Source organism: Physeter macrocephalus, chromosome 18 (assembly GCF_002837175.3).
Source record: "Physeter macrocephalus isolate SW-GA chromosome 18, ASM283717v5, whole genome shotgun sequence".
Classification (NCBI taxonomy): Eukaryota; Metazoa; Chordata; class Mammalia; order Artiodactyla; family Physeteridae; genus Physeter; species Physeter macrocephalus.
Window position 1 is genome coordinate 88,717,288 of NC_041231.1, and position 13,417 is coordinate 88,730,704.

At 46.5% G+C, this 13,417-nt stretch overlaps 1 protein-coding gene across 4 annotated transcripts in view; it reads left to right on the forward strand.

Moving 5' to 3' along the window:
- Positions 1–537: 537 nt before the first annotated feature.
- RIPOR2 (RHO family interacting cell polarization regulator 2) overlaps positions 538–13,417 on the forward strand; it is a 97,709-nt gene continuing 84,829 nt past the window's right edge. For 2 of the 4 annotated variants that reach the window (XM_007116231.3, XM_007116233.4), the window contains exon 1: positions 538–820. The gene's annotated coding sequence lies outside the window, so the exon portion shown is untranslated. The remainder of the gene's footprint in view (positions 821–13,417) is intronic. The other 2 variants (XM_028479151.2, XM_028479152.2) reach the window with 1 other exon arrangement.

Genomic DNA, 13,417 nt, shown 5'->3' on the forward strand with positions numbered 1-13,417 from the left:
TTAAAAGAAAAAAACCCACAACTCTGTTTCTCCCCATTGTTATGAGATCTCTCTGCTCAAACAGGCCCTAGAGGAGAGCCCATACAAAGCAAACGTCATGCCGTGGGCAACCAACTTCACCCGCCACACACACACACACACACACCCGCCCCCCCACACACACACACCCCACACACACACCACCACCACCAGAGTCGCCCCAGCGCATTGTTTCAATACACAGCCTCTCTTTGAAGTACCAAAAGGTTAGCTGAAAAGGCCTTTCATGGCCTCGGCTGTTCTCCCCTGCCCTCTCCCTCCGATGCACTCGGTCTCCTGCGCGAATTCCAAGGATAACTCCAAAGCGGTGACACCAGCTAGTGCCAAGGAGCTCGGCGTGGCGGCGATCCGCTGGACGCAGACAGCAAAGCTCACCCTTCGGAGTTGGGCTGAAGTAACTGTCAAGCATCTGGCTCCCCCGCCCCCTCCCCGCCCGGGTGACGCCGCAGGCCCCTCGGCCGAGCCCCGCCCCCGCGCGCTCCGCGCTCCCCGCCCCCCGCGCGGCCGCCGCGCTCGCTCCACGCGCTGCCGACCCCGCAACTTCAATCCGCGCCGCAGCTGCCGGGAGCCGACGTGGGAGGGCCGCCGGCGCCGGGGCCTGGACGCGGGGACCCGACTGCTTCCCGCGACCCTTTGTCCCTTCACCCGAGTGAGCGCGCTCAGGGTAGCTGCAAAGCCGGAGGTGCGGGCGGCCCGGGGCATTGCATTGGCACGGAGGCTGTTATTCTAAGCCGGAGACCTCAAGTGTCCTCCTGTCATGACAAGGAGCCTTCGTCTTTAGGTATGAGCACCTTTTTATTTGTTCTTTTTTGCTTGATTTTGCTGACAACCCGAGTGAGGTCTGTGTGGCGAGGGTGTCCTCGGCTTGCATGAGTGTTGCCTGTTAAGGAGCCGTTGGGACTGGGGCGTCCTCGGCTTCCTCCGCCTGGGAGGGTTCGGGTCTCTGATGCCCACAGGGTAGAGACGCGAAGTTGCCGAGCGGTGCAGGGCACAAGCACTTTTGCAGTCAGAACCGAGGGATGCCCAGGAGAGTGGAGGGACCGGCCCAGAAGATGGTAAGGGGCCCCCGGCAGTGCCCGGCGGCTGGAGCATTTCTGGGGCTAGGACACGCGTGGCCGGACGTTAGGTGCCCTGTGGTGGGCGGGGGGAGGGGGGTGAGAGCGCCCCGGGATGCGGGTCCTGAGCTGCCGGCTGCCACCGAACGACTTCCGGCACTCTCAGCGCCCACGGGGGGGTCCAGCTCAGGGCTGAGATCGCAGTCTCTGGGGTCCCAACTTGCCCCCAGGCTGCCCGGATTCAGCTTGGCAACGAACCAGCCTCATCCCCGCGTGTCTGAATTACCAATTGGCAATGTGGGGTGACGGGGGGCGGGGGGCGGAGAGATTGGGAGGAGGGGCAAGAAGGAGAAATTTGTTGCATTGATGCCAACCAGTGTCTGGAAAAACGGGGGGGGGGAGTGGGAGTGGGGTGGATGATGATGCACCTGAGGACCGGAGCACCCCTGCAAGTTTCTGTGGCTTGGGAGATGGTCTAGAGAAGAGAAGCATCTGCAACTATGTTCCTGCGAGACTGTAACCTCCTATCCCCCTCCCCCAGGGTAGTGGGGAGCGGATAGAGAACCTCATGTTAGAAGGGAGTAGATGCTGCTGGAAAGTAGACAAGCGGAAGCCATCCAGATGTTAAGGTGGCAGAAGCGCTGTGCCAGTCCCTCGTGCGAAGGGACAGCTCCCGCAGGAGCAAGAGAGCAAGTGGCAAAGCAAGATAACCGGGCGGATTTTGTTGGGGTGAGGGGCGGGGGTGGTGCACAGGGGATGTTGGCAGCGTGGAAGGTTCTTATCCTGAAGATACCAACGTGTTGCTCGAGTGACGGAGAGGAAACGTTTAAGCTTTTGGTCCGGGGGAAACAACCATGATTGTCTTGGAAAACATGCTGGGTCCGTCTTTCCTCCCTGCTCCCCACTTCCTCCACGCTCACAGCCATGCAGTTGGTTGAAGTTCTAGGACTGGGACTAATCGTCGCCCCCATTCCCAAAGAGATTGTACTTGGTGCTCTGTATGGGACTGGGCGTCTTTTGTGAGCATTTGCCCCTTTGTTATCTGACACGTGATCACTTCTTCGTTTTTGTTTTCTATCAGGGTTATCTGGCTCTGAGAATGTTCCTCTCCTCCTACCCACCCCCACCCCAGATATTCCTATTCACCTATTTCCCCTCTTCCTCTTCCTCCTCCAGCCTTTTTGGACCAGCCTCTGAGTTTTCCCTCTAATCCCCACGCCCCCACCCCCCACCTCCATTGTGTCTCCATCAGACTGTTTTAGCTGCTGTTCCAAGCAAGGGATGTCAGCTGTGAACTCTTCAAGAGGGAGCATCATCAGGCTACTCTCCAGTGGTTAATTAGGAAGCAGCCAGTGGCTAACCTTCTGTAGGAACAAATTGCAGGGGTGTGGCTACTCAGGGTAACAGCCGCTAGAGGAAAGGGCCTCCCTGCTTTTCACTGCCCCTGGTAGCCCAGCCCTCAGGCTCAGCCTCTTGTGCCCAGCTCCCCCTTCAGTAGAGATACTGCCTAATCCTGTCTCTTCCCCAGGAAGGTGATGCATTTGTCCAAAAATCTGCTGCATCCAAGCATCTGAAAACCTGAATACTGGAGAATCTGTTGAGTAAAAACGTACTGCATATGTTGCTTTTCCGAAAGGCCCCCAATGGGTGCTGCTTCTCTCTTCCTCTGCCAATCCAGTGTGCGATTTTTGCTTTAAATATTTTATCTTATGTATAAATATAAAGAAATACCAAGCTAGAGCGAGGAAAAGCTAATAAAAGCCTGCACTAGGAACTTGCACAGAATTCTGAGTACCCGAACACAAGCGCCAGCAATGGCTCTTTCTTTTTGTTGACTGCAAAGTCAAATTATTTCCAGCAGAAAAGGGACCCATCCCTTTTCAAGGGTGACCTGGAGAAACCAAGGGGCCTGGGAAGGAGATGTTTACATCTACAGGTGTTGGTAGCTAAACTCACATCAAATTCCACTCTTTAGTATTGAAGTCCATTGACTTGGGGCCCTGCCAATGATGGCCAGGTGTCCTGCCCTAAGTCTGAGGTTGCTAAATAGATACATCCCTAGTGTAGTTAAACCCCACAGCCCAGCTGTGATACCAACCACATGCTCACTTCTGAATATAACCAAGTCACTTCTCTGCTATATTTTGGGTTAATTCACAGATCATTGGCTCACCCCTTGGTGTCAAGAGACTAGAACACAGACAAAGGCAGTTCTGGAGGGTGAGCCGCACAGCCTGCACGTTTCACATTAAATGGTAGAATCGGGTGAACAACAGTCCCTGGGGTTGAAGCGTTTGCAAACCAGTGTTTTATTTTTACTGTTCATTTCATTCAGTGGGTTGGGGAAAAAAGATAAAAAGCTGTCTTGTCTCTATTCTGCAAAGAAGTCAGAAGTCTAAAACCGGTTTCTTCCTTTTCTTGGGAGGAGGTGGCGGTAAAGTGAAAGTCCGTTTTGTTTATGCAGTGGGTGCTCCTCTGGACAATGGCATATTTGACTTTCCACTTGGGCCTTCTCTGCCCTGGTGGCCATGAGCAGGGCCTCGTGCTTCTGAACAGCTCCTCTACCAAGGTTATTTTCATCTGCCAAGCTGAACTCCACGAGCTGGAGGAGATAGACAGCTTGTGTTTGTGGCCATTCAACCAGAAAAGAATACCAGCTGAAAACAGACAATGAAACAAGGGAATCGGGGCTGGGGGTGGGGAGAGGAGGTACAGATAGGCTAGCAGCACATAATTGGTTCCCCAAAGGCAAACCTAGACACAGGATGGCTCCCGTAAAGCAGTTGTCATGTAAACACCCCACAGTGATTATTTGAAAGATCTGTTCAACAAAGGAGAACGATTATGACTATGTGCCTTTTCATCTGGAGGGAACGCTCCTTTGGCTTCCTTCCTCTCCGCTTTCAAAATCATATCCTTCTAGACAGTTTCTCCGCACAACATTTTCCCCCTGAAAATGAAAACCTCCCCACTGTGCACGTGGAGGCCTTCCAGCCGATTCAACTAAACAAAAGCACTCAATGCACAGATCTTGAGTGAATTAATATCGAAACACCCACTCGTCCTCCTCCCTCTCCTGTCTCCCCTCTGAGGCCACCAAGTTCCTCTCTGGCTGAATGGCCAAGGTTTGTTGTTGTTGGGTTTTTCGTTTTGTTTTGTTTTTGTTTTTTGCTTTTTGGTCACTGTACACTCATCCCATCTTGGTTGGAAGTATTCCCAAATAATAATAGATGTTCTTCTCAGAATGTGGCCGGCTATGTAGAAAAGATCATTTTACACATGGCCCAATGCTGAGGTGCCCTCCCTGGACACCATCAAGAAAAGAAGCCACTCCGACTTATTGTCTTTTGTGCAGGGTTTACATGACACTGATGAGTACTGTGTGGAGGACATGAATGTTTTCACATGTCTATCACACTAATTAAAAAAGAAAATTAGATTTCTTTTCAACAGTGAAGGCAAATGAGGTGCAGTATTTCTACGTTGTATTTCATAAGATCAAAACGAGCTCTCTGCCAGACCAAGGAGGGCAGAGTCTTAGACAAAGGGAATGGTTTCCACACCATTTAGCATTCAAAAATCTAATAAAGTGATTAACAAGTATTTTTATTTCTGAGGTGCATTGGAAGTCCAAGTCCTCAGTGTTTTGTAATTTAAGGGAGTACTGGGATCTGGCCAAAGTTAGATTTTTCATTCAATATAAAAGTGTAAGATACTGATTATACCTTCTAGGAATTGCACAGTCTGGTAGAGAAGGAGGAAGAACCCAACTGTGTTGGACAGAGTGCTGTCCACACATGTCTTGGTTTGCCCTGTATACATCTGTTGTTGCAGCATAATTTTTTTTTTTTTTTTTTTTTTTTTCGGTACGCGGGCCTCTCACCGCTGTGGCCTCTCCCGTTGCGGAGCACAGGCTCCGGACGCGCAGGCTCAGCGGCCATGGCTCACGGGCCCAGCCGCTCCGCGGCATGTGGGATCTTCCCGGACCGGGGCACAAACCCGCGTCCCCTGCATCGGCAGGCGGATTCTCAATCACTGCGCCGCCAGGGAAGCCCCAGCATAATTATTAATAGCATCCCTTTCACTCAGAAGGATTCCGGTTTGGTCACCCTAGAAATAGGGCTGTGAGAGGTCAGAGGAAGGAGAGGAAGGCTGTGATTGAAGTAGCCAGTGAAGATTTCATCCGTGCCTATGGTAAGATTACAGATAAATGGAAGGGAAAAGGGAAGACTCACCAGATAAGAAGACTAGGAAGACGGTGAGCTCCCTGAGGGCACAGAGGGTCTATTTTGTTCCTTCCTGGATCCTCAGGGCTTGCGTGCTGCCTAGCAAATCATAGGCATCAAATGTGAATTCATCGCCTGTGACCTAGATTGAAGATCAAGACTGAAGGTAGTAGGAAAGTTCAGGATAGTGAGGCGGCATGCCTGGCAAAGGTCAGATGGGCATGATTACGAAATAAGGCTATTAATAATGGTGATGGTGCTAAAACGAGGCTGGCGATGCCCATCCCGTAAAACAACCTGTGTACAGGAGAACAATGTCCTGTAACTCTTGTATAATAAAGTCACTTGTCTTTGAGGTTTAATGCTGTGGCTTTCACCTCTAGCACTGGAAGTGATCTATTCCTTCTCAAACAAATTGTTCAGGAAGGAACTGAAGGAACAATGACTCCATTCTCTTCAAGCTGGTCCCCTTCTGTCTTTGTCTTCTGGGAGGACTTTTGGAAGATAGGCAAGAGCGGGGTGGGGGGAGGGTACCTCACAAATACAAAAGTAATACAGATGAACACAAAGGGCACACGGTTTTTCCTTCCCCTAATAGGGGGAATAAATCCAAAGTGACAGTTTCCTGGAGCTAGTGCAACTCCTGAGAGGTTATTCCCAGTACAGCGTTTGCTTTCCCTACTTTTTGCTATATATGAAGGCCCGGAGTGACTTGGTCTTGGCCTTAACTGTGCAGTCTACCTTCTAATTAATGTGACCCCGCTGATATATGGAGGTTCAAGGTTAACTTCCCTAAATGAAGATTCCCGTATAACTACCAGGTAACCTTTGAACGGCAGTGCCATACTTTTCATTTATAAAGTTATTTAGTAGCGTTTTATCCACTTTGAAATGATCTGTATCTTCCGAAGTTGTAATATAATTTAGTGTTGTCTTGGTGATGGTTCAGAGATATGTGGAGCTTAGAAAAGAGAGAGACACACACACACAGGGATATAGCACTGAGAACATGCATCGGGGTCCGTTGCAGACAACAGAATCCACTCAGCAGAAAGGATATAAAATGACTTATGGAATTGTCAGGTCAGGAAGACCAGGGAAACACACCCTAGGTCGAGCTTTCTGTAACAACTTTGAAAGTCGTGTTGTAATGGAGTCACTGCCTGATCCATAATCAAGATGCTGCCTGCTGATTTAGGAAGCTACTGTCTCCAGAATGAGGCTGCCACTGCCACGATCAGGAAACAGCCAGCCAGGAAGGCACCACAGAAAAGCCAGACAGTCCATCAAGGTGGTTGCCAGTGGTGACAACAGAAAAGGCAGAAGTATAGCATAGCAGGCAAAATAATGTGTCATCACCCCCCCCAATGGTATCCATGTCTTAATCCCTGAAACCTGTGAATGAAGAGATTACCTTACATGGCAAAAGGAACTTTTCAAATATGATAAAGTCAAGCACCTTAGGATTATCCTGGATTCTCCAGGTGGGCCCAGGCTAATTTCATCAGTCCTTAAAAGCAGAGAACCTGTCCCAGCTGTGGTCATGTGACTATGGAAGAAGGGTCAGAGAGATGCAATATTGCTGACTTTGAAGGTGGAGCAAGAGGCACCAAGAGAAGAAATGTGGGTGACCTCTAGAAGCTGGAAAAAGCAAGGAAATGGATTCTCCCCTGGAGTCTCCAGAAGGGAACACACCTGTGCTGACACCTTGACTTTAGCCCAGTGAGACCCATTTCAGACTTCTGACCTCCTGAACTGTAAGCTAATAATTGTGTGTCACCTTATGCCACTAAATTTGTAGTAATTTGTTAAAACAGCCATAGGAAACTAATATCCACAGCCTCCCCATAAAATCTTGTGGCAAGTACACCTGGTGGAGGCCCCCTGCATCATGTGCATAATCCGAGCTGTAGGAGATTCTCAAAAATGTTTTCAGCTTCTGGGATTCGGTAGTGGAAGGCACCAAGATGGGGTTGGAATGACATCGAATGTCAATCACTCATATCCAGTGCAGCTGCCATGGGAGCACATGGGGAGCCCGGGAAGCCACAGGTGTATATGCACCGTGCCCTGACGGACGGAGGCATGTAAATATGGCAGAACAGAATTGGATGCCTGAGATTTTTAGGAAGTTTAACAAGTGTTATTAGGTCATTAAGGCACAAGGGGGAGGGGAAGAGAAGGCATCAGAATAGTTGCCTGTTTTACCGAACTAGAAGTTACTATCTGATCCGTTAGCTATCGCTGGCAGGGTGGTAGTGAGGAGAGATTGTAAGTAAGTATCAGTATCAGGGATAATTATTGACATTCTACAACTTATCTCAACTTTATACAGTCAGTCTATATGGCAGACGATATTTTCCAAAGCTGGCCTCAACAGTACCTTCCACCCTACAGGCCTTCCTACACAGTGACTTTGATACTCTTCCCATTGAGAAAGGAGGCCTTTGTTTCTCAGTCAAAAACCTGACTCTCTGGACTAATAGGGAATGTGACTTCTAAGGCTAGATCACAATAAATAACTCAGCTTCTTATTAGCTCTTGAAGCTATCAGCCACCACGTAAGCTGTCTGACTATCCTGAGGCTGCCATGCTGTGAGGAAGCCCAAACTAACCAGCCACATGGAGAGGCCTGGCATCACAAGAAGAGAGAGAGATGCCTGGCCAGTACCCAGCTTCTCTGGTCACTACTGGTCCATGTCCAGCCACCATCTGACTGCATGGTAGACCTTGAGCCAGACTGTCCAGCAGAGCCCTTCCCAACTCCTGACTCACTCTTGTTGTTTAGGCCACTGAATTTTGGGATGATTTGTCACGCAGCAATAAATAACCGGATTGGTCCATGCTGTCGGATGCAGAAAAAATGTCAATTAAAACCACAATCTTGTGTTATTCCTATCAAATTTCTTCACTGTGAGGTAAATAGTGTGACAGTTGTCAGTAGTAGAATAACCAAATCTAAAGCCCACCTTCTCTTGCTGTAGAATATTGGCCTAAGAAACTCATTCTTAAAATATGTATCAGAAGCAGTTTGTTGGTTGGTTTATTGGGGGAGGATTTAGGAAAAGGGGAATTGGTAGCATTGAGAAAGAATTTCAAACTGGCTAATTCAACATGTGAATAAGCAAGACTCCTGGTAACTTCTTCTGAAAGTAGAATTGCCTCAGTGTGGCAGGTAGAGGCGCTGCAAATCTTTACTTTGGGAAGCGTCGTCAAATTTGAGACCCACTTAGGAGATGGAGAAAAAGAGATGAAACACAGCCGGACTAACACACAATGAAGTGTGTTAGCCCGTCTCCCCAGCAGGCTGACTGCTCTTCTTTCTTTTTCTACCACTTCTTTTTTGCACATGCCTCCTTCCTTGATACCTAAAGTTTACTGTTCCTGAAGTTCAAGTTCAAGGTCCCCTCAGAAATGGTACATAATAATGCATTGGTCTAAGTCATAGTACCTTACATTTCTGCATGTTTTTGCAGTTTTCAACAACTTTCATCACATCCGTTATCCCATTTCAACCAGAGAACCCCATGATGTAGGCAGGACTAACATTAATGTCCCTGGTTTCACCAATTAGGAAACAAAACAAAAGGCTTGTCCAAAATCACGGTGCCAGTATGTCTAAGAGGCTGGGTTAGTGCTGAACTGTTCTCACTCCCATTTGGCGTCTGCCACCCCAGAATATCCATTCAACTGGCCTTTGTAGCAAAATCAGTGTTAAGCTGGAGAGAGGGAGGGGTGATTTGTTCTGCCTGCCCACCATCTTCAGTCACCAAAATATGGCCTATTTGAAGCCCAATTCATTGAGAGCCTGAAGCATGACTATTTTCTCTTATTACCTGACTAATGATGTCAGTTTGACACTGTATTTTGCAAGTGGAAACCTGCCCCAATAATGACATAAGAAAGGTCAGGAACTGCTCCCTTTGCAGGCTCCCATGACATCCCTAAAAAAGCTTGCCCTTTGAATTTTGTCAAATGGTCTGTGGCCTAAAATAGGATAGAAATGGCATGTGCTGTTTCTTTTTTAAGGGTTATTTATTATTATTTTTTTAGATCCTCAAAGTGTGTTTCTTCACATTAATATATTTTCCAGATGTAATTTTTTTTTTTTGGCTCTGAGTATTACAAAATGGCTCTTTCGCCGCTGATGGAAGAAAACAGCCAAAGCAAGAAGAGGCTAAGGGGCTACATTAACTCAAGGTGCTTTCATATATGTGAATATACAGTTATCAAGCTAGACGTACTGAAAAAAAATATTGAAAGAATGTGTAGTTTTCATTTAAGGAATGAGTCTCACTCCTTTACAGTATAATTGGGGGGAAATAAGTGCAGGTAGACCTTGCATGTAGATTCTATGTACAAAAAAGGTGTTCCTTCCATCTTCTCCCCTTAAGTAAATTATGTGATACTGAATGAAGGCACAGGGAAGTCTGAAGCCATTGCAATTTTTAAAAATAAACCCAATTTCTGAATTACGTGTGTGTCCACGTGTATCTCATATCACATGTTGACATAAAGCCCCTCTTCTGTAGTGAAACATCGAATCTAAATAAAATGTTTTATATAATAATATTAATAATAATAGCTATCATTTAATAGCATTTCCAATGTGCCAGGCACATGTATTCATTCACTGAATTCTCTCAGTGACCCCAAGGTAATTGCTATTATCATCTGTAATTTATAGATGAGAGAACTGAGGTTCAGCAAAATTAGTAAAGACAGAGTACAGTTTTAAATCTGGGCCGCCTGCTATCAGTCTGGGCTGTAGCTGTGGATGTAAATATACAAAGACCCCAGCCAGATTCAGAGTTCCTATAACTGGCGGTTAGTAGCATGTTCCATAAGCCTGAGTTCCGCCACAGAACTGAGCTGGACTGCGGTTGCCAGATCACTTGGCTTAATCACTCAGTACTCAGATGGTCCATGCAATTTTCAGGTTGAGAGTCTTAGCTGACATCAAGGCATTAATGAGACACTTCAGGATTTTATTGTAATCACTGAGAAGCTTTTTCACATCATCCAGCCAAAAGGTTCATTAGTCCTGCTAAGTAAGCAGTGTGCCTGTGCTGAGAGGTACCCGATCACGGGGAAACAGACACTTTTCCTCTGAGTAGACAATGCGTCCTGATAAGTGCTGCGTGTCAGTGGCAAGGCTTCCCCTTCCTCATGCAAACAACTGTCCTTCGCAATGCCTCCGATCTGAAACCCCACAAAAGGGGAGGGAAATGGAGAAAAAGCAAACTTGAGAGAAAAAAGGAGTCATTCCTTCCCTTTTAGAAGGACTGTTGTCTAATCCATACCCACATGTAAAGTGTCCCTTGATCAATTTTGTCTTAATTACTGAATGTAGGAAAACAAGATCATTGTTAATTCATGCAGTTTAATTTATGCATAGGAGAATTATACAGGATAATTACCTGCAGTTGAAGGAAATGAATAGTGTCAGAGCTGGTTAATCCATGCATGGTTCACCCTTCTATCCCTCTCTCAGAAAAGACTTAAAGCGGTAACCAGTGTGTGTGATATGCAAAATTGCATTGGTTTGTTAAACAGAAGTATTTTTTGCCTTTGATTTGCATCACAAGTAGAGTTCTCAGATTTGGACTGACTACATTTGAATATCATTTTCCGAACAAAAGCTTTGATTCCCTGACTTAACTCCTGTTTGATCTTTTCCAGAAGTGCCCATTTTTCAAATCAGTGCAAGAGAAATTATCTTCATGGGCCCTATGTTAGCCTGAGTAAAATTTCTTTCGTGAGAATCATTCAGTGGGAATGATGATTATTTCGTTTATCAAGATTTATGGGGCATTTATAATAATGATTGCTAGTTTCCTCATTGTCTGGAACCTCTGGGATCCAGTGGCTTCCAAAAACTAAAACCGAAACAAACAGCTGGAACAAATTATGAGACGATGAGTGGACACAGATGGAACTATCCTTGTGACTTTTGTCAAGCAATAGATAGCTGTTAAAGCCTCTTGGAATTCATCTATGGTAATTGGGAGAAGAACAAGACTTGGTTAAAGTTTATTAAAAAAAATTATTCTCCATAACTTTTCAAACATTTTGGATAGGTTACAATAATACACAATTAAAAGAGAGAATAAGTATCAAAAGAAGGAGCTCAGAAAAGTCAATATTATAACTTTAAAAAATTAAAGTTTATGCTACAATAGAGCAGCAAGTTTTGCTCTGAGCTTCGTTGTAGCCAGACCAAAACGGGTACATACTCGGTTATCACTGAAGTTACTGCTATCAGGAAGATGGACATGCAAAATACAGCAGTTCCTCCTCGGAGGGCCAATTCCCCCAGCAATGAATTATGAAAGAAATGTCTTATGTGGGAACTGACACAGAGGAGGTTAATTTGAGCTCGTTAAACCAGAGCATTGCAGTGAAGTTCAAGAGTCGACACTTTGTACGTCGACCTTCACTCTTATTTTCTTATCCCTCCGTCAGGTTCTCCTAAAGATCCAAAAGGAGCAATCAAAGGAAACTTCATGAAGAGAAAAAGAAATATGTTTAGTTGGCCTTCAATTGCTCTGTTTTGGACCAAAAAAAAAAAAGAGAGAGATTCAACTTTTCTAAGGCAAAGTTACATGCCATAATCAGATTTTTGTCTTCAGGCAAGGTTAGCAGGAGTTGAGGGTGACCCCTCCCCGCCTACACGTTCTCACAGGGGGAGCCCGGCTGAGACAATTGAGTTGCAACTGCATGATAATCTTATTACAGTGCCAGAATTCAGCACTTGAGAACTTAGGTTTTAGCAAGACCAACCTGATGAGCAAAATGAAGAAGAGCATAAAAACATAAAACTTTCATTGCTTAGGTAAGGCCATTTGTCTTCATATCCTTGACCTTGATGTTGGTGATGAGGTGGTGGTCGCAGGCATGTGTTTTACTGAGTGTATACTCTGTGCCTGGCGTTATGCTTTACAGGCTTGATGTCCCTTACTCCTCACAATAACTTAACGATGTAAATATTAGGAGCCCCATTTTAGAGAAGGGGAAACTGAGCAGAGGTCATTGTTCCAAAGAGGAAATTCACACCAGTTGTGTGACTGCGGACTGATGATCTAACCACACACCACACAACTTGAGGTATGTGTGTGCACGTGTGTGTTCAAGCTTCTGGGTCCTTTTGCTCCCTTGCTCTTACTTGCTGCTTCTCTCTGTTGCTTACAAAGACACTGACTGTGGCAATTTCTAAGATTCTGTCTAACTTAAGACCCTCTATTAATTAGAGCTGTGATGGCATGACATTGCCTCTGAGCTGACTCTCAGGAAATACGTAACATATATACACATGGGTTAAGTTTAAGTGTATTCTCATTTACGAAGACAAATGCTCCCACTTAAACCGTTTTCCTTGACTCTGGAACTGCTAACAGAAACATAACTGATAAATTTGACACTGCCCTTCCCTGCTGAGAATAGTAATTGTGGCACACAGCGTGGTCTGAAATCCAGCTCTGGAAGGCGGCAGGAGGGTAGGGGGTGCAGTGGCTGGCTGTGTCCAGCCACCTGTCCATACTGTTGCCCCCTTTTTCTCTTTACCCTGAATACCCCAAGCGGAACAGTTGGAGGGCATCTGCTCCTGGGGCTGGAACACCCGCACTGCTGACTCGGAAACAATAAACCCATCCTGCCAAATGGTATATTTTTGGTACGGAGAAAAATTTGTCCCTCCTAGGGATCAAAATACATTCTTACGTGAATGCATGTCATTTTTTTAAAGACATTGCCCAGTTCACATTCCACAGTCTGCTCATCCTATTGGACTGTACTCAGCACCCACATTTAACGTTCTCTGTACTTTCAATTCCAGAGTCTCGGGATGAGGTTTGAGAAACACACAGTGTGAATGACAACCTTCGAAAAAGAAAATGTTCAGAGCAGCTGGTTGTCTGGAGGGCGTCCACTGAAAAGCTCACAAATCATACCGTAGAAAATCAACTCTTAAAAATGCCTGCTTGGGCTTCCCTGGTGGCGCAGTGGTTGCGCGTCCGCCTGCCGATGCAGGGGAACCGGGTTCGCGCCCCGGTCTGGGAGGATCCCACATGCCGCGGAGCGTCTGGGCCCGTGAGCCAT